A 20,443-nucleotide genomic window follows, 5' to 3' on the forward strand; every position below is an offset into this window, starting at 1 on the left:
TCACATACACTGTTTGTCACCATTCTCTGTCTCTGTTTTTGACCAGTGTTTTGCGAACATAGGTCTACACATGGATAAGAAACTAAGTCGAAATTATTTTTTTAAGATAAATGCAAAAGTAAAGGTGACCTAATGAGGTTTCCATAAAGTCACATCAGGAGATATAATTCATCATCATTCAGTCTCATCTTCAGTCCCTTTACATATTTTTGTTGTTAAAATGTTCTTTATAACATGATTATGATAGTCATGATAAATAGTTTTTTTTTCCTCTTTCTTCTTTCCTTGCTTGCTTCCTTCCTTCCAAAGCCCCAATATGACATAATAAAAAAAAACAATATTTAGATCTTCATTTTTAACTCTCTGTTGCGCTAAATGCCAAATTGAAGTTTTAAACAAATTGTTATCACTATTTCTCTTTATCAGTATCAAAAAACATAGAGTAGGTGCAAATATATCTTGATTAAATGAGTGAGTACACCCTCATATACATCAAGATGAGTATATTCTTAGAAATTTCCATATACCAGAATGAAATGGATACAGAATACTGCCTGGTTTGTAGACTAAGTACATTCATGTGTTTAAATATTCTAATTACCATCCAATGGCTCCTCCAATAATTCCATTACTTACTCTGCTCAGCACCCTAATGAACCCAGTGCCTCCATAATTCATATCCAGTGTTTTTAGAACAGTCCAGTATATTCTTTGCTGTACAGCTGGTGATCGTCATACAAACTACTGAATTAGATGAACATTTTTTTACTTTAATCCAGCGCATAATTAAGTCCCACCTCAAAACCATAAGGAAAATTAATAATTACAGAAAAGGGGCAGTAGACTGTTTTGGATCTAACATGCCAGTTCAAACTCAGCAGCAGATTATAAGAGCAATAAATTATGACCTTGTAGTAGCACCTGTAAGGTAGTACTTAAAGATTCCTCTCCAGTTGTTTCACTTATTGGCAATCGATTCAGAAACATCTAGTACAGAGCAGATACAGTGAGTGAATTGCCTTTGTACTCCTGAATAGCTATTTTTTTGTGCTGAATTTGACTCCGCCTATAGATGTCTGTCTATATTTCCATAAAAATAGGATATGGAATCTTTTGGGACACTATAGAAAAATTTTGCAGACAGCATAAATCACATAATAGAGTGAACTCATTACCTATCCTCTACCCCACTGAAGCAAGGTGTAAATTCAATTTTAAGGAAAGCTAACACTTTTATTCTATTTTAAAGCAATTTCTTACCTGGCAGATAGGTAACTCTTTCTTCACTTACATTCCTTGAAGTTCAAATTAATTTTTAGTTCAGATAGTAACTCATCTTTGTGTAGGCAAATTGTAACAGTAAGGGCTGTTCTCTTCTCAGGAAGGCAATTGAGTTGAACATAGATATACCAGATTCCAGAAATGTTTGAATTATTAAAAAATTTACCTCTACTTCTAGATTATTCCCCAAAAGGTGATCATATTTTATTTATACACTACAATCTATATATTTATTTATTTGTGGGTATCAAGAGAGCAAAAATAGATATTTTTATGAAGTATTCTAATTGGGAATTCAATTGTCTAATGCAACTGTTAATTAACCAAAACATATATCATTTATAGTGCCCAAAATATTTTCCCTATTTGTACTTTTTGATATAATCAGCTTCTGACAAGGTATGTTCAAATATTTGATCTTCATTTTGAGTAAATTTAACATATATAATTTTAGTTATACATTTGTAATTTCAAGTGAGACATCACTCCCTTTATTTTGAGATGGGAGGATTTTTTGCTGGAGGAGGTCACTTTCCAAAGTGAGTATTTGAAAATAGATGATGTCATATATTGTGAGATGAAAAACAAAATATGATTCATGTATTGCAAATTTTGAATTATGGACTATCAGTGCACTATTTAGTTTGTTTTACAAAGACCAAATGCAAAGAATCAGTTTATTTCAAAATTTTGAACGCAACGGAGAACAAAAATAATTTGCAGTGCAATCAAACCTGTATTAAAACGCTTCATGCCAAGTAGACCCAGTCACTGTATTAACTCTTCTTAGGGAACTGTATGGTTTTATACAGAATTATCAGTGAAAAATGAATATTGACTTTCAGAAAGCCTCTTTATTTCCAACTGAAAGAAATGTATCCATCTTATGTGAGAGATACATTTGTTATGAATAAGTTTTAAATTGATAAATATCACTCACCTGATTAAAGATTTTAATTTTTCCATTGCCTTTAGGATAAAAGTTTAATTCCTGAACAGTGTTTGCATGATCTCATCTCACATTCACTCCTGTCCCCACCATCATCCCCACACTTCATATTCACTGGTCACTCTGCTCCTGCAGTTTGCTCAGGGAAGTGATGTTCAAAGTTCAATGTCAGTTTCTCAGAGGGACTCTCGTTAAGCCCACTACTTCAATTATTTTCTTCTATTTTCTCAAATAGCCTATTTTTCATACAACTGGTTACAACTTGCATTGATGTTTTATATATTTATTTGTGTGTAATGTCCGCCTTCTCCATTCACTCTCTTTATCATAATAAAAGGATCATACCCATTGGTTTTTTACTGTAGATACACCAACACAAAATCACACATGGCAGTTATTCCTTAAATGTTTATTGAATAAAAATTAAAATGTGTTGCCATATTGTCATAATTGTAAATGACATATGATAAAATAATAAAATCTTTATGTTCTTAATTTTCAGTTTTCAATTTTAGTACACTGAGTACCATGTACTTTCCTCAAATGTTTCATTGAAATTCCATCAGTATGTAAAATTTAGTTCTGTAACAGTGGAGTGTAAGTATTATTAAGGCAGGATCTTTAAAAGAAAACAGCACAGTTGTAACCTATAATGATGTATAGCCTTCTGTGAATAAATGGCATTAAGACACCTCTAAGAAAGAACATCATCACCCAGAACATAAATCTGAGAGCGTAACCAAAGGAGAAAATAGATCTACTCACATACTGAGAAAAAGTGAGTAATTGATAATAATCATGACTACCTTTATACGCAAGGAAAGATTTTAGTTACGATTATGTTGTAATTTCATTTATTTATGTATTATTCTTTTGAATTTTTTTAATTTAGAAATGTGTTGTATAATAATCTAGTATTTGAGATGAGCTTTAGAAATAAAATGGAAAACCACTATCTAATATAATCTGTGTACCTTCATTAAACAAGAATTTTGGGCTTCATTGGTCTGATAAATGTTATGGGTATGTGACTTATATTTTTCTTCAAGAATCCTTCCATTAATATTAATCAAAGTAAAGACAAAAAGCTTCAGGCATGAAAATTATGTATAGACAGGAGAATATATAAATTTGTCTTGTTTCCACTAGAATGAAGAATGGAGAAATAATATTTGTTTAGTAACTGTTAGGAAACAACTTATTGTGTTGGGTGTTTCCTTAAACTTTGTGCTGATCCTTATAAGAATGCTAAGGCACCAATAAGATGGCAGAAATGGGTTATCTGATTTCAAGGTGAGAATTCTTCCCTTGTTGCCTTGCTTTCTCCAAATGGCTAAGTGAAATGAAATAGATGATTTTCACTTTATAACCCCTGTATAAAATTCCACAAAGGAAAATTATCTAACGAATATTAAAATAAATCATTGTTCTATCAATATTAATGTTACACTTACGTTCTTCATTCCAAATATTAAAGTGCATTATTTAAATGCTTCCTAAGTACTACTGAATTGTTGAATGGCTATTTAAAATAATCTCTAGTGACTAATTGATAAAACAACACACATGAAAATGTAAAAGATTTTTTCTTTAATAATATTTTGAAAATGTCACAAATCATTAGCATCATTGATCATCTGTTTTTGCCAAGTGATTTTCATAATAAGTTTATGACAACTGGTCAGTAGTGCCCATTATGATGACAAGGGAACTTAAATTCAGAATGTTTCAATAAAGTAAGCATGCAGAACAGATACGAGATTAAAAAAACGTATTTTTTTCTCCCACACTGGAGCCCAAGATTTTTACCTTATGTTGCATCTCAAAATCGTGTTAATTCTTTAAGTGAAATTTGAGCCCACCCCTAGGTATTAATGAAATGAATCTACAGTGCTATTCTCAGTTACCAGGTGGGTCACAGAAAAGTTCCTAAAATGTGCATAAACCTAGACGAATATAAGCACAATTTTTCTTTTTTATGAATAAAGTAGGAAAATATGTGAGGAGTAATTCTAGCTTCCACCAAGACCTTGAATGCCTGCCAAGTCGAAAACTAACAATAAAGACTGCTGCAGTGATCAAGACATCTTTTATGTTATCCAGGGTGATTCTTGTATCCGTCCTATGCTACTCCCATATTCTTCCAATATGGCGTGGAAATATCAGATGAATACGGTAGTGACAATTTAAGCATTGGGGAAGAATATAATTTAGAGACAATCTGGTGTTTCTCGCAAACGAACTATGCTTTTGGAATTATAATATTGTTAGTCATTTACCCAAATTGATTAAAATAAAGAAAAAAATTGTCTTTTATTGTATTTTATAACAAAGGACCATCTTTTCAGCCAATTGCTACTGTGGCTTCATAATTGGTGAATTAATTCCCAGATTTGCATGGTACATTTGAGGTATTTAATTCAGGATTTTCCCCCCAGCTCTGTATTTGCTAAATTCAGAACTAAATCCCTTATAAAGCAACTCAGTGAAATAGCTCATAGTTTGATATTAAAAAATTATCTCAAATCTTTAGATATGCACTCTATTTAAAAGTCTACATTAACTCCTTCCCCACCAGTGTGTTCACTATTGAAGATATTTCATTACAGACTAAAACTCCCCCCAAAACAAAATGATTTCAGTATATGGTACCTGGGAATGACTTCTAGAACAGTCTTCACAGTATATTTTCTTTCTTTTTTTTTTTTTTAAATTTTTTTTTTTCAACGTTTATTTATTTTTGGGACAGAGAGAGACAGAGCATGAACGGGGGAGGGGCAGAGAGAGAGGGAGACACAGAATTGGAAACAGGCTCCAGGCTCTGAGCCATCAGCCCAGAGCCCGACGCGGGGCTCGAACTCACGGACCGCGAGATCGTGACCTGGCTGAAGTCGGATGCTTAACCGACTGCGCCACCCAGGCGCCCCCAGTATATTTTCTATGAAAAGAAATAAAAGGTTTTTTTTTTAAAAAATATTTATTTATTTATTTATTTATTTATTTATTTATTTATTCTCCAAAGGGTCTTGGATCTCACTTCAGTCAAATTTGATGGAAGCTCTCAATATTCCTTTCTCAATAGAAATTAGTAAAAATCAAATAAAATATCCTATATATTAAAAGTGCATTGCATGATCTTTTAAAATGAATTATAGTTTCAGTACAATACTAGGAACTCTAAAGAATTTCATTTATTACAATTTATTAAGGTTAATCTCTGTTAATATTTTCATTTTTTAAGATATTATAGTCAAATTGTATATGCTACTAATTACCCACATTGAAAAATATCTCAGTTAGAACTAAAAGGCTGAAAAGAGATGGGTTAGCACACATTACGTGCCATAATAAAAGGAACTCATAGGGAGCAAGCATGGAAGTGCTTCACTCATTCGTTTTTGTACAACCCAGAAATATACACACACATAGCACACACATGAATACTGTGTATCATCCAGGGCTTACAGAACAACTTAAATTTGTATTCACTGAAGATATATCTCTTAAAATTTGTTGTCGAATTTACAGTTAGAGTCGTTTAAAAAAGGTTGGTTGACATTGGCAACATTTACAAATTTTCTACAAGTTTAGGTAAGGGCGAGGGGAAATTTGGTCTATTGGACCATATTACATCAGAAATTCAGAGGGTAATTCATTAATATATTGTCCCAAGGTACGGAAAGATGTATTTTCCTAAATTATTGGGTTAATCATCATCTGTTAAAAGAATAAATATTCGTCTCACTTCCCAATGGTATAGACATATATATTTTCCTGAATTATCAGGTTAATTGTATGTTAAAAAGAATTAATATTCATCTCACAGGTTAGTGTGGGAATTAAATTGATGTGCTTGTGCATAATGTCTGATTAATGGGCATTCAGACAATTATAGCTATTACAGTATTAAAAATACCTCTTCTTTTGGAAGTTGAGATAGGGATGAAGTTTTGAATCCACTGATTTCTCATGCCTAAGTTAATGTTGCTATATCACATAAGTGGTTGACCGTGTCATCCAGCCTTTGACTCATAGATTTGAGGTCAGTATGACAATTTATCATGGCTGCATGATACTCTCCTAAGCAAGACTCTAAGAAGCACAACAAAGTGTCTTGCTTGCTAAGAAGCACAACCAAGTATCTCTACTTACCTATCCTTCATTAGTTACCAAATTCCAATTTTGTTCTGTGTGATACTGTTACCAGCTAAAAAATGTGAAGCCTCAGAATCTCTAGCTGCTACAGTAATGGATGACATATGAGTAGAAGTCTGCTGGGCCTGCATTGGTCATTTGAAAAATATTGGTTCAGTGAGTTATGAAGATCTCTCAGATGTTGACACATATCACTATACAATATAGAACAATCACATAATGTAATTTACCACTGTCTACCTCAGAAAAATCTTTAAGCATTGAAGATCTCTCAGGGTCACAGTGGGTGGGACCTGTGACTTGTTTCTTAGCAGTAGAATACATAAGACAATCACCTCTATGTTGTAAACTCTCTCCCTTGCTGACTTTGAGGGAATAATACTGGGAACTATTCCTTTGGAGCGACCCACATCATGAATGACTGAGGGAAGCTGATGGCTTAGAGACAGCAAGGCTAATCTGTCCAACTTCATATAAAAAATAGACTCTACCAACAGCCATATGAGCTTGGAAATAGATACTTCTACAACAGAGTCTTGACATGAGACTGTAGCCCTGGCTAACATCTTGATTACAGCTTATTGAGAGATTCTAAATTAGAGACACATCTAAGCCATGCCTAGACTTCTGGACCCACAGAAAATGTAAGATAATAAATGTGTGTTGCTTTGAGCCACTAATTTTGGGATAATTTGTTACACAGCCATTGCTAATAGAGTAGCACACAACCTTCCTTCCCCGTGGCCCTTTTTGGGCAAGTTTTATTGTGAAGATACACTTTACTGAGCTGACTGTTAGAAGCTGAGACCAGCCTCTAATGGCAATGAACTTATCAATCAGCATGTCCATATATATTTTTGTACCCAGAACACCTGTATCAACGATATATGCTGAGAATAAACCCTAGAACAGTCCAGTTACAAAGAAACAAAATAACATCCAAGTATGTACCAGTACCTAGCAAGTTCAGAAATATTTGAGCGTCTCTCTTTGAGACTAACAGGACATTTACTTCTGGTCCTCCATGATTTCCTTTATCATTTTATTCTGTACTTCTCTAAAATTGAATCTCTATTTTAGCATCTGCTCATCTGTTTGGCATCCACTTTGATCATGTACTTCAGCCTCCATCTTGCCGACCTCTGTTATTAGATTTTATCAATTCAGTTATGAAGTATGAGTATTTTACTGTGTGTGTGTATGTGTGTGTGTGTGTGTGTGTGTGCGCATCCACAAACATGCATTCATGGTTTCTGGTATCCATAGAATGTGGTCTTTCTCTTGCTGCTGGTGTCTCACTAATGAGGTTTGCTTTTTGTATCAATTCCCCTTCTGCATTTTAAAATCTGGTAGCTGAATGATTCCTCTGCTCTTTCGTGGGGATTTGATGAATGGAAACTCTGTTGCTGTCTCCCTTCCTGCTCTGGCACCTACAGTAGATCTCTTTGAAGACTTGCTGGATTCTGACCTAAGGAAGTCGGTAGTTGTGTTGGATCATTGATTAATTTGAGGGGAGTTGACATTTTTACTATGTTGTGTCTTCTGATCCATCAGCATGGTATGCTCCTCCACCTAATTAGGCCAGGTGGCTTTCTTTTATCTGCACTGTGTAGCTTTCATCATACACATGTTTTACTGAATTGTTTTTTCTCAACATTGTGGGTCATGTCTTTCTGTTTATTTGCATGCCTGATGATTTTTGATTGGAAGATAGACCTTGTGAACTTTTTGTTGGGTGTTGGATATATGTGTTTTTAATTTTTTTAAATACAAATTCAAGTTAGATAACATACAGTGTACTCGGCTTCAGGAGTAGAACCCAATGCTTCATCTCTTATATGTGATACCTAGTGCTCATCCCAAAAAGTGCCCTCTTTAATGCCTATCGCCCATTTAACCCATCCATTGCCCACCTCCCCTCCAGCAACCCTCAGTTTTTCCTCTGGATTTAAGAGTCTTTTATAGTTTGCCTCCCTCTCTGTTTTTACCTTATTTTTTCCTTCCCTTCCCCTATGTTCAATATGTGTTTCTCAAATTCCACATGAGATGTCATAAATTATATCTTTCTCTGACTGACTTACTTCACTTAGCATAATACACCTCTAGTTTCATCCACATTGTTTCAAATGGCAAGATTTCATTCTTTTTCATCATTGAGTAGTATTCCATTGTATAAATATACCGCATCCTATTTATACATTCATCTGTTGATGGCATTTGGGCTCTTTCCATAATTTGGTTCTTGCTCATTGTGCAAGAACATTGGGGTGCATGTGCTCCTTTGAATTAGCATTTTTGTATCCTTTAGCAGCAGCCTCTTATTTGACATATCTCTGGAAGCAAGGGAAACAAAAGCAAAAATCAACTATTGGGACCGCATCAAGATAAAAAGCTTTTGCACAGCAAAGGAAATAATCAACAAAACTAAAAGGCAACCAATAGAATGGGAGAAGATATTTGAAAATGACATATTGGATAAAGGGTTAATATCCAAAATCTATAAAGAAACTTATGAAGCTCAACACCCAAAAAACAAAAAATTCGGTGAAGAAATGGGCAGAAGACATAAATAAAACACTTCTCCAAAGATGACATCCAGATGGCCAACAGACACATGAAAAAATGCTCAACATTACTCATCATTAGGGAAATACAAATCAGAACCACAGTGAGATACCACCTCACAACCAGCAGACTGGCTAACATTAACAACTCAGGCAACAACAGATATTGGCGAGGATTCGCAGAAAGGGGAACACTTTTGCACTGCTGGTGGGAATGAAAATTAGATATATATTTTAATGTAATCATATTTAAGCTATGTTCTGAGATGCAGTTGTGTTACTTGAAACCATTTGGGTCTTTGATGGTTTCCTTTTGATTAAAGTAGGACAAAAGCAGCTGTTAGTTTAGGGTTCATTTGGTCTCATACTGAGGTAATACCCTCTAGAGGACCCTACTCATTTATACACATATTAACAGTACTTTCAACTCTGGGTGGTGGTAAAACTATTTCTGGTGCTGTGTGATAGTGAAGGACTATTCCATTGGCTTCTTTCCAGCAGTACTTTCCCTTTTCTTGGTAGTCTTATCAAACATAGGTTATAACTCAGCTGAAGACTTTGAATGAACCCTCTATGGATCCCTGGAGATCTATCTCTTGGCTCTGACACTGCTCTGCAAATTCTAGGTACCTCAAATTCTGAACTTCATGTCACAATTCAAGAAAACTAGTGGTCTCTGTTTGGATTCTGCCCCCTGAGATAGTCAGGAACATCTCTTTAAGAGTGAACTGTGCAACTGTAGGGATCATCTGGTTAATTTCCCCTTGCTTAAGGATTACTGTCCTCCGTTGCTTAATGTTCAATGTCTGGCACACCTTGTTTTAAATATTTTGTCCAATTTTTGATTTATTTAAAGTGGGAGAATAAACTCAGTTTCTGTTACTCCATCGTGGCCAGTAATGGAATTGTCTGATCCAGTGCCTTTGAGGCAAATCCCTTTGACCTTTCATCTCTGTGCTTTGCTTTTATCCTATTTGAACTTCTGAGGTATTTTTGAACCAGTGGTAGTAATTGAGGTTTTCATAAAAAAAGACTGATTTCTTAAATTGTTCAAATACATTGAACTAAAGTTAACAGTGAATGCTATACCAAGCCACTATGGGCATGTGTGGAACACAAATGTGATTCTAGGTCACTTGATTTATCCTTGCCAACACTTTGATGCCCAACTTTCACACCTACAACCTACTGACACAGTTGGAGCCATCTAATGCCTTGTTGTGTTCCCCATCCACTTTTTCCCTGGAGGTTTAGACTCATTAACTTTTGCAGGACAGTTGGCATTACCCTCTGTCTAGCCCTATGTGTATCACATATGGCAAAAATTATTTGACTTACTGATAACCTTTTTTTCTGTTTTACAGTGTTCCTGCATATCTATGATTTTCTATTTCTTTCTACTTTTATATATGATATTTGGGGAATATTGGTATAAAAACGATGATTCAAGTTAATGGCTTTATGCATGACTTATGGAAAGTATTTTTTTGTTTGTTTTCTATTCCACGCTGCTATTTATTTATTGTTAATTCAACATTTAAACAATTTTAGCGAGAACACTTAACATGATACTTACCTTCAACAAATCTTTAAGTGTGCAATGGTGTATTGTTAAGTATAGCCACTATGTTGTACAGCACATCTCTAGAACTCATTCATTTTGTGTCCTACTAAACATTATACCCACTAAATACCTTCCCATTTTCTCTCCACCCAGTCCCTAGCAACTACTATCATACTATCTCTGCTTCTGTGAGTTTGATCATTTTAGATACTTCATGTTACTAGAATTATGCAGTATTTGCCCCTCTGTGACTAGTTTATTTCACTTAGCATAATATCTTCCGGGTTCATCTATGTTGTCACATATGGCAGTGTATCTTTCTTAAGGCCAAATAATATTGCACTGTATTTACATACGGTATTTTCTTTATCAATGCATCCGTCGATGTACATTTAGGTTGTTTCTGTCTTGGCTTTTGTGAATAATGCTGCAGTGAGCAAGGGAGCATAGATATCTCTTCAAGATCTTAATTTTAACTATTGGCTATATACCCAGAGGTTGGGTTGCTGGATCATATGATAGTTCCATTTTTAATTTTTCAGGAATTTCTATATTGTTCCTCCTAATGGCTGCATGGTTAACATTACCACTAATAATTCTCCATATCCTCTCCAACACTTGCTGCCTGCCTTCTGACCTTCCGTCCTTCCGTCCTTCCTTCCTTCCTTTCTTCCTTCCTTCCTTCCTTCCTCCTTCCTGTTTTCGTTTTGTTTTTATGATGGCTACCCTAACAAGTGTGATATAATATTTCATTGTGGTTTTGATCTGTATTTCCTGGATGATTAGTCGTGTTGAACACCTTTTCATATACCTATTGGCCATGTGTATGTCTTCTTTGGGGAAATGTCTATTTAAATCTTTTGCCCACTTTTAGTCAAACTTAGCAAAGTTGCAGGATACAAAATAGGCACTGAAAATCAGTTAAGTCTCTATACACTACTAATGAATTATCCCCCCAAAATAAGAAAATGATACCATTTATAATAACATCAAAGAGAACAAAATGTTTATAAACGAACTTAACCAAAAAGATGAAAGACTTGTGTGCTGAGAGTTATAAGAAGACATAAAAAAGTGGAAAGATATCCCATGTTCTTGGAATAGAAAAGTTACTGTTGTTAAAATGTCCATACTGCCCAAAGAAATCTTCAGATTTAATTATATTCTCATCAAAGCCCCAATGGCATATTTTACAGAATTGGGAAAAATATTCTTAAATTCATTTGGAACCAAAAAAGGCCTCAAATAGCCATAGCAATCTTGAGAAGCTGGAAGCCTCACACTTCCTGATTTCCAAGTATATTACAAATATACAGCAATTAAAACAGTGTGGTTCTGGCATAAAGACAGACATATTGACCAATGGATCAGAATAGAAAGCTCAGAAACAAAACCATGCATATATATAATCAATTGATCTTCAACAAGTTGTTTAAACTCACTCATCTTGAAATACTGAGCTTACCACTGTATAAAAGCTCTTATAAAAGAACACACTGTCAAGAATACAATGGAGAGGGGCGCCTGGGTGGCGCAGTCGGTTAAGCGTCTGACTTCAGCCCGGTCACGATCTCGCGGTCCGTGAGTTCGAGCCCCGCGTCGGGCTCTGGGCTGATGGCTCAGAGCCTGGAGCCTGTTTCCGATTCTGTGTGTCCCTCTCTCTCTGGCCCTCCCCCGTTCATGCTCTGTCTCTCTCTGTCCCAAAAATAAATAAACGTTGAAAAAAAAATTTAAAAAAAAGAATACAATGGAGAAAAGATAGTCTCTTTAAAAAATAGTGTGGGGAAAACTGGAATCCACATATAAAAGAATGAAGTTGAACACTTCTCTTACACCACATACAAAAATTAACTAAAAAAAGATTAAAGACTTAAAGGTAAGACCTGAAACTCTAAAATTCCTGGAAGAAATCATAGGGGAGAATCTTCTGGACATTGGTCTTGGCAATAATTTCTTGGATATGACCTCAAAATCACAGCCAAAAACATACATAGACAAATGAGGCCACATTAAACCAAAAAGCTTCAGTACAGAAAAAAAGTCAAATAATTTAAAAGGTGCTGTTCAGAATGGGAGAAAATAGTTTCACATTCTGTATCTGACAAGAGGCGAGTATCCAAAATTTAAAGAATACCTCAGAAGCAAACACGCCCACACACACACGCTCACACACCCACACCCCCCCACACACACACATGAACCATGCTACCCTTTAATATGTCTATATTTTAATATGTTTTGTTTCTATATTTGAAGATTAAGACGGCATAATTTATAATTCAGTTATGATGGCCAGAATGTTTTTAACATTAAATTGACTGCTTGACATCTGAGCAATGACCTAATATAGATAAACATCGCTATTTATACTATGGTACAATACTACTGACTGGAGTTTAATAGCAATAAGCTAGCATCTTAATAAATACATTAAAAAGTCCAGAGTTTGTGGTTATCTGAAGGTATAAAGCTAATGCGTATTAATCTTGGAAACCCCTAGAACTCTTCTAGAACTACCTTCAGATATTTTAAGGCATTTTCTTGAATATTCACTTTTAAAGCAACATTTCATATTTTAGAGGTGAGTTTAATTGTTTTTAATAGCCTTTTGGATCTAAATCTGGTAAATAAAGTGAGTAATCACATTGAGAAAATCCATTTGGAGTTCAAAATTAGGTATAAATTTAAAGTAATTGAGATTGATTTTCTTAATTCACCAGTAAAATGTCTCTGAAAGTGGTTCCCAAAGAGGAGCTCTCATGGGATTTTGAGCCATTGCAGCAAAATGAGAATAAATTTCATCTCTTAAGTCAATATTTTGCAGAAGAATTGGTATATATGTATATTGCATTATGCTATTTCTGAAACCTTTGCCAAAATTTATTTTTTATCCTTAAAAATGTAAAGTATTACCTGTACATATTTATTTAGATGTTTGTACTTTTTTGTATCTTCTACATAATTGTTTCATAACTATACCTCAACTGATACGTGTGTGTGTGTGTATAGTGTGTATATATATATACATACATGTGTGTGTATATATATATATGTATATATAAATATGATTATTTCTATCCAAATTTTATATTTTGTGTACACACAAAGCCCCCATACATCTAATGTGCATACTTGTGGTATTAAAATAGTGACAGACAAATTTTATTCTTTTGGATTATTAGAATAATCACCCATCATCAGGAAGCTTAGAGTTCTTTAAATGGCACATTTATGTTTCCTTATAACATTTGCTATCCTAAACTGGAGACCTAAAAAATGTTTATCATACCAGGTTTTTTTTTATTCATACATTTCCTCAGTAAATTGCTTTAAATCATTGCAAATTTTAAAGTGTTTTGAAGAACACATATTTTTCACTAGTTAGAAAATTATGAAATACTCACAAGTTGTTTAAATTCACTCATCTTGAAATACTGAGCTTATCACCATATAAAAGCTTCTATGAAAGGAAAGGCTATAGAATGGCATTTAGGATGTACTTCGCTAAATTCAGATTATGAAGGAAGGTAGAGAGGAAAGGCCATTCTTTATCTGAGTTAATCATTGTTTAAAAGCTCCAAATATTGTAAGCCTCACTATCAGACTCCAATCTAAGAAGAAAAAAGTCCTAGGAGACTATGAAGCCTAACTTTATTAAAGATAACTTCTCTAGCTCAGCTTTCATTTTTTTTTCTATTTCATTTTGTAACTCCATCTAGAAACTGATACACTCAGATAATCTTGTATAGCGCTTTTCTGTAAGAACTTGAAAATTCCTCCTACAAATTTTTCTCTCCTTATTTCTGCATGGCTGTGTTCCATGCACATTTTTTTAAATTTTTTTTTAAGTTTATTTATTTTTGAGAGAGAGAGAGAGAGCAAATGAGATACAGTGTGAGCAGGGGAGGGGCAGAGAGGGAGGGAGAGAGAGAATCCCAAGCAGGCTCTGCACTATCAGCACAGAGCCTGATACAGGACTCAAACTCATGAAACCATGAGATCGTGACCTGAGCTGAAAGCAAGACTCAGATGCTTAACTGACAGAGCCACCTAGGCCCCCCTAGGCATTTTATAAATGTCCATAACTTCAACTTCACTTCTATTAAGTACAAAGCATTTTTTCTTTTTGCAATTTCCAAGTTTTAAGTCTTTATTTCCAATATGGAAATTTCCAATATGGAAATCCCCTAGATGTTGCACTGGTACATCTTTGTACCAACTTTTCCTTGCTCTGTTAAATCTATAATTATCCTATATGTTCTTTCTCTTGCATGCAACTATGTAGGTACCTAAGCTCAAATTGTCAAAAACAGTTCTATAGACATTTATTGAAAGTGCCTACAATAATATTTTTTTCATATTTTTCATGTATTCCCCACATTTAATAGTTCACAAATTCCTGTCAGTTTTTTTTTTTACTTTTCAAATACATCTCAAGTCATTTCCTTAAGTCATTTCATTGTTATGAGGTTAGTTGAATATCTTGTAATTTTCACTTGAAGAATCTCAAGTCTCTCTTCTTTACTCCTAGTTGGTTCACAATATTGTGACTAGAGTTACATTTCTGAAATACAATCCAATATTGTCACCAGTCTAATTAAAATCCTTTGAATAATCTTTATGGCAGAAAGAACAAAATTCAAATCCAAAGTCAGATACTCAAGACATTTTGCCCTGTTTTTAGAAAATAATGTTCTGTATTTCATTTCACGGACACTTTTCATGTCTCAGCCACAGTGGGCTTTAGTAGACTCCACTATGTCTCCTTTACTTAGAATGATCTGTCATTTATCCACATGGAAGCTTCCTTTTAAAATGACTTCAAATATAATTTTCTCTTAGAAGGATTTCACAGACTTTTATACATACTTCTGTCAAGCATTTACACCTTGGACTGTGAACATTTATTTAAACACTTGTTTACTCCTGCTGACACATTGGTCTTCCTAATCCTTCATGGCCTTGTTTCATGAACAATATCTTACAAGTGTTATTACTTCCATCATCATTCATACAAAATTGGAGATTATTATGTCACTTATAATCTTCCTTGAGATTTCAGCCTGTATTTGCTAATGCTTAATATCCCAGAAATATCTCAAAATTTGCATCTGACATGAGCTTATTTAGGGTGAAGAATATAAACTCTATACCTCAGGGTAAAAGTGTTCAATAATGCATAAGGTATCCTATATATGTATTTTTTAAAAAGCCCTTGGTATCATCAGTATCAAAGAGAAACATATATGGAATGCTTCTATGAACAAGATACTGTGATTTAGTTGAACTAGTCTGAACATTTAGATTTATCGTAGTTTAAACTGGCAAGACATCTGGGACATTTAATTCTGCTTGCATATTCATCTACCAAATTCAAAAATGAAAAGTGAATTTCACCTCTGTATGTATAATTGAATGTCTGCAGTGTCTCATTCATGAGTGTCCAAAGAGACAAATTGTTCTCATCTATCAAATAGGATTTTGGCAAGGAACTGGCAGTAAAACCAGAAGACCTGCCAAAGTTTGGACTTTGCATAACTTTGTGCCTCCTTCAGATTTTATTGTAATCTGTCACCATGTGTCATTTTGAATGTGTTTCCTTTAGGACTGGCATAGATTCATGTTGGCAGAAAAATATAACATTTATTATTTTCTACTTTATACTTTATTCAAATGAGATAGAAATCCAAAAGAGACATTGATGCTGCAAATACATTTTTTTAAAATGTTTATTTATTTATTTTTGAGAGAGAGAGTGGGGAGGGGCAGAGGGAGAGGGAGAGAGAGAATCCCAAGCAGGCTCTGAATGCGCAGAGCCCAATGTGGGGCTCAAACTTATGAACTGCGAGATCATGACCTGAGCTAAAATCAAGATGCTCAACCGACTGAGCCACCCAGGCACCACAAGAGTACATTTTTAAAGGTGACACTTACTAGGGGAGCTCTTTTGGTCCAGAGTTCATTTAGTGCCTATTTGCTAAACATCACTATGCAGTGGGAGCCCATGGTAGTCTTTTTCAACTTACCAACTGTTCTACTAATACTGTTGAGGGCTATCACAATGATACCTACTCTCATGAGCTTTATCTCATTTAATACTCAAAACCGATCTAGATGAAATACTATGTAGTTATTGCACTCTTCATGCAAGGACATTGAGGCATACACTTCTGCAGTAATCAACTAATTGGGGCCAAAGCTCGGTAATGATGGAATATTTCTTTTCCAATATTATAGTTGGTAGAACTTTTAGTTGTACTGAACTAAATGTATTATCAGTAAAAATAAAGGTATGCAAACATAAGCAGCGTTCTTTCACTATGCAGAATAGGTATTAATAAATTTTACATACTTAGAATTCTGAATTAAAACATCACAGTATGAGTATTTTGACATTTATTTACACCATTTTAAGAATGCATCTATGAAGTATCTAATTGTGAGTGCTAATTTCTAAGCAATGTACATAGTTAGGAAAACAAAGCCTTTAATTTATGATGCTTTTAGTTTAGGACTAATGAAACTTTTCTGATGGGAATGCACAGGACAAAATGACAAGAAAAAACAGTGGGGTGTATATTTAATGCCATAGTTAAATAAAGGAAGATAGGGCCTTAGTATTGAGTAAACACTTCCAGACCTTCCAAATATTCTGGACACTCAGCTAATTGTTTTTGTCCAATAAACAAAATTTACAACCTATGGAATGTTTCCAATTTTCATGTAATGTGTGTATACGAATGTGAACCCAAACTGATTTCTTGCTTTGCTTGTACAGTTGACCCTCAAATACTATATACTGTATTCTTGCCATAAAGTAAGCTAGAGAAAAGAAAATGCTGTTAAGAAAATATTAAGAAAGGGAAAATACATTTACAATAATGTATTTACTACAAAATATCTGTGTACAATAGGATCCATGCAGATATAATATAATATAATATAATATAATATAATATAATATATAACATATATAACATGTATAATGAAATATATTAATGGACCATTTATTTGGTAAGGCTTCCGGTCAACAGTAGGCTATTAGTAGTTAAGTTTGGGGAAAGTCAAGAGTCATCTGTGAATTTTTTTCTACATGGGTGGGTCAGCAACCCTGGTCCCCAGGTTGTTGAAGTGTCAACTATATATATTTTACATGATTTCTCATGTGCAAATGTAGCAGGGATACAGATATTTGTTTGTTTGCTTGTTTTGAAAGAGGCTGAATGCTTGTCTTAGGAAAGACCTTACTAGTTGTAGAAAATAAAAGGTTTGAGTGGCAAAAAAAAATCATCTGCATTACTTTTTGTATTTTTTGTCTTTATAAAAGTTTATCTTTATATAATCATTTAAAGTTTTATTTTTCAATTTTTAATTACTATTTTTTAAAATTTGAGTATAGTTGACACACAATGTTACAATAATGTCAGGTGTACAACATAGTGATTCAAAATTTTAGAATCGTCATAGATTCACTAGAAAAGAATGCATGAAGAATTCTCATATACCCCACACCCAATACACGATGTTATTATTAATATTTTAAATTAGCATGGTATTTTTGCTCTACTATGAGCCAATATTGGTATATTGTCATTCATTTAAATTCATACTCTCTTCACACGTCCTTAGTTTTAACTACTATCTTTTTTCCATTCTAGAATCCCATCCAGAATACCATATTACATCTCATCATCATGTCCCTTTAGACTCCTTTCAGCTGTGATAATTTCTCACTGTCCTTGTTTTTGACCAGTTTCTGGAATTCTAATCAGGTAATTTATAGAATATCCCTTAATTGGAATTTGTCTGAAATTTTCCCACATGATTAGACTGACATTATGGTTTTGTTCTAAGGAAGACCACAGAGGCAAAGTGCCATTTTCATGGGATTGTATGTACATTAGATCAACATGACTTATAACTGTTGCTGTTGATGTGATTACTTGACTGATATACTGTTTGTCAGGTCTGTCCACTTTAAAGGTATTTTCTTTTATCCCCTTTCCCAAACTGCACTCTTTGGAAAGAAGTTGCTCTGCACAGCCCACATTTACAAAGTGGGAAAGTTATGTTCCACTTCCTTGAAGGCAGAGTACCTACGTTAATTCTTTGGAACTTTTTAGAATGAGAGATTTGTCTCTTCTCCCCCATTCATATTTATTTTATATTTTGAGTTTTTATCCAATGACATTTAATTCATTTTGTTGCTTATATTCTTCCAGCTTTGACCACTGGGGGTATTTTCAATTAGCTCCTATGTCCCGTCAATACTCCCCCATCAATGTGGGTCGTGTTATGGGGTGGGGGGATGTTGAACACTTTCTACTTTGCTTGTACATGTCATTCTTTGGTCCAAGATTCAGCCATTTCTCCAGGGAGCATTAGTTTACCTTGTTATAGAGTGATGTTAGAAACCAGTTCTGGGCAATAGTTGTGTTTACTGCTATTGGGATGTCATTGATTCTAGGTCTCTTAGCTGGAAGAATATGGATACATATGTGTGTGTGTGTGTGTGTGTGTGTGTGTGTGTACTAATCTGTATATATTCACCTATCTATAAATATTTCTTTTTATAATTATCTCTATCTATATTAAGCAAAACATGATTTTGTACTAATGTGTCCAACTCTGATCCATAACTACATGAATTATTCTCAGGACTTCCCTTGCTTATCTGTATATTCCCATTTCAAGAGAGGAAAACCTGTCTTCCATCATCCACCATCCGTTCATTTAATTGATTTATTCCAATATGCATGATGTATAGTGTTATCAAAATTGTTAACCTGTACCCCATGAGAAAAAAGTTTGTCAACTAGAATTCAGTGCTTAAACACCATTCTTTTTGCTTTTAGTCTTACAGTCTTCAACTTTCAAAGTTGCTTGCTTAGCATTTTCCTGCCCATGCCTCTGTAAGTGAGGTTGTTCCATATGCTTTAATACAGTTAGATTTTATCATCAAAGACTGCATTCCTTCTTGGTGTTCTCTAGCTTTCTAAATGGTATAGTCAGTTGTTTGTTTTAATTTTAGCTTTCAGTGATACCTTATTGTTTTGTTTTGCTGTTACATAATTTAAAATGAAGAACATGTTTTCATATGTTTATTTTCCATCCGTATATTTTCTTTGGTGAGGTGTCCTTCAGACCATTTTCCTGCTTGATAATTCCAACATGGATATTCGAAATAACTCTGGTTTTTATTCTTATTTTGTCTCTTCAGTCTGGACTGAGTTTTGTTTTTGTTTTTGTTTTTCCCTCTGCAATTATCTAATAGGAGCTGTGGTAAGTATGCTTTTTATTAATGTGAGAATTTATATTAACTAGGAATTGTGATTTTTTTAATAGTGTAGGTTCCAGAAGCTTTGAATTCCTGGAGTATTGTCTCTCTCTCTTTTTCTCTCTCTCTCTGTTTATTGTTCTGTCCGTCTTCATAACTTTGGGTATCCCTAAGGACTCCTTCTTAGATAGATTCTGGGTTAGGTAAGTCTTTTAGTTCCAACTTGCTGTTACTAAACTGGGGTCTTGCTGGTGTGATAGCAAGGTATGGGAGAGGATAACCATTCTATAGTCTTATAATTAACATGAGACTTTCAGTGAGTCTGTTTCCTGGCCTATGAACTTCACTTATTCCTCTCCATTAGCATCATTTCTATTTTTTTTTTTAATCGTTAGGTGATACAGGAAGACTAGAGGGTGGAAAGGGAGAGTAATGCCCATGCTTCAGGAGGGGAAAACTCTGGTATAGTCTTTTTCCTTGCGGAATAGATGGAGAATTCTGTGGGTGCATTTCTCCATGATTGCTCTTCCATTAGGCTTTCCAGAGTCATGAGTAGATCTTTTTGGCCTTTCACTGTGAGAAGCTCACGTGGCTACAGGTGGTAAACTCCATGAAAGTGTCAGGGATCTTTGGATCTGAAGCCCCAGGATTTT

The sequence above is a fragment of the Prionailurus bengalensis genome, chromosome D3 (assembly GCF_016509475.1).
Source record: "Prionailurus bengalensis isolate Pbe53 chromosome D3, Fcat_Pben_1.1_paternal_pri, whole genome shotgun sequence".
NCBI lineage: Eukaryota > Metazoa > Chordata > Mammalia > Carnivora > Felidae > Prionailurus > Prionailurus bengalensis.